General features: G+C 55.2%; 1 non-coding gene across 1 annotated transcript; it reads left to right on the top strand.

Moving 5' to 3' along the window:
- Nucleotides 1–1490: 1490 nt before the first annotated feature.
- LOC111734521 lies at nucleotides 1491–1681 on the top strand. The gene has a single exon (XR_002778477.1). It is a non-coding gene; the product is annotated as a U2 spliceosomal RNA (small nuclear RNA).
- The last annotated feature ends 652 nt before the right edge of the window (nucleotides 1682–2333 follow it).

Genomic DNA, 2333 nt, shown 5'->3' with positions numbered 1-2333 from the left:
TCTTTTGGCCGTCGAGACGGATGGCACCACACACGCACCAAGAGGGTACGAAAAAGTAAGTGTGTAACTCACAGCAGGAGGCTTTCCTGGCAGAGCAGATTCGAAAATGGCCTGAGAGCCTGCAGCGGAGACTGGGCTGATGTCTTGAAAGTGGGAGAGGTGAGGCTGAAAAGCTGTCAGCAGTCAAACGTCCAAAGGAAGTCAGACTCTATTACACGCTGCTTGCTGCTTTCTCCTCTGCGAAATGGGGAAATGGAGAGCCGCTTTCCATGGGCACCGTACGGATGAAACGGGACCTCTGTGACCCTGCCTTCTACTGCGGACAGTCGACAAACTCCATTGGGTCAGAGTCTGATGGCCGACCAGCCGCGTCTTGCTTCTGCAGACAGTGAGTGGTTTCCCGGACTGAACTGCTGGGATCTGATCTAAGGAAGGGCTCCAGGCAGAGCGAGGGTGGGGCGAGGTGGGGCTAGGGGTTCCCGTGAGAAGCTGAACCAGCCGGTCGGGTCTGGGGCACGAATGAGTCTGCGAAGGGGACAGACATGGGGGTGGGGGGCGATTACGGTAGGAAAGAGCCCACGACAAGCAAGCGTTCCCTGGGAGCAGTTCCGAGACCCAGATCATAATTAATCTTCAGGTGGCTGGGCAGGTCGGCGGGGTGTAAACCTGTCCCCTCATTCCCCGATACCCGCCCCCCAATTGCTTTACACCTGTGAGTTTTGCCCACGCTCTTGCCTCAGACTCCAGTGCCTCGATTTGCGATGGGAAATGTTCCATTCCAATGAATGTGATCCAGGCCATCCACCCCTCCTCAAGACGGAACCACCCGGGGACCCGAATTATTGGGCAGAAGACGGCCCGAAGAACGCGGACGCGAGCGGAGGGGTCCTGAGCAGGGAGGGGCGGGGATGGGGATGGAGGTGGCTGAAGAGCCGTCATAATCGCGATTTGCGGGGCGCTGGCTGAGCGTGGAGGAGGCGCGATCTCTTTCATTGATCAGTTGTTGAGCGTGCAGTTCGTGTGGAGGAGAGAGCAGTGAACAAAACCAACTTCTTGCTTTCAGGGGCTCCAACCGTGAGAGCTGCCACCGTGTCAGCTCTTCCCGCAGCCCCCGGCAGCCGCCCCTCGTCTCCGGTCTCGGCGCTCAATCCCTACAGGCCGGGAGGTTGGCGCCCAACCGGGTTTGGGCCCACCGCGCGCGGAGGCGGTCGGGAGGGTGGAGTCCGCCCCTGGGGCCACCTCTCCTGGGGCAAAGGGCGGGGCATGCAGATTAGAAATGGCTGTTCAGCGCGTGAAGGAGGGAAGGACCAGGAATATAGGCTTTCTGGTTAAAAACGTAGAGCACAGAAAAATCTGCGGGAGAGTCTGGTGGCATCCATAGTACTGTGGACGAGGCAAAGAAATCAGATAAGGAGTGAGGGTTAGGGTTCTCACCGTGACTCGAATGTGTGTGACACGAGGAGTGTGGCGGCGAGGGGGAAGTGACAGGCATCGCTTCTCGGCCTTTTGGCTAAGATCAAGTGTAGTATCTGTTCTTATCAGTTTAATATCTGATACGTCCTCTATCCGAGGACAATATATTAAATGGATTTTTGGAGCTGGGAGTTGGAATAGGAGCTTGCTCCGTCCACTCCACGCATCGACCCGGTATTGCAGTACTTCCGGGAACGGTGCACCCCTCCGGGGGAACTACGATGGTCGTCAAAGGTTAGCTTGTAGCCACGGGCTGAGCGTGGGCCGCGGTCCTTTCTCATCTTTCGCCTCCACCTGTTAGTGAGGGGGCTGCCAGGCGGTGTTCAATCTCTGGGGGCGCTCTATGTCCGTTCCGTTCCAGGATCCGTTAGGGCATCCCGCCCCGGAAGCAGGGCCTGCGGCGTCTCTCTTGCGGAGTGTGTGGGAGCTTTTTTGGTCAAGTCCCTACGCCTCGTGCTGGGCCTCTGTCGCGTGCGCTTAATTTAAGTTTGGGCTTCATTTCACAGACACGGGAGGGGGAGGGTAACGATCAGGTCCCCGTTTTAGAAAAATATTGTACTAAAAAATAGGTTTCTTAACAAGAAAAGGCTCTTGGCCTTCAAGAAAAGTTGAGAAAGTAGCCTGAGGTTTAGATGTCATACGGGTAAAAATAACCGTTTGCATTATTTACAGTAGCCAAGATACATAAATGGAATATTATTCGGCTATACAAAAAGAATGAAGTCTTGCCGTTGTGACAACATGGACGGACCTCAAGGGCATTATGAAGGACATTATGCTAAGTGAGATACACCAGTACGCCAGACAGAGAAATACCGCATGGTCTGTCTTCACTTATCCATAGGATCCATAGCCAGGTC

The sequence above is a fragment of the Pteropus vampyrus genome, unplaced genomic scaffold (assembly GCF_000151845.1).
Source record: "Pteropus vampyrus isolate Shadow unplaced genomic scaffold, Pvam_2.0 Scaffold1658, whole genome shotgun sequence".
Lineage (NCBI taxonomy): Eukaryota > Metazoa > Chordata > Mammalia > Chiroptera > Pteropodidae > Pteropus > Pteropus vampyrus.
This window is presented reverse-complemented; position numbering and strand designations above follow the sequence as displayed.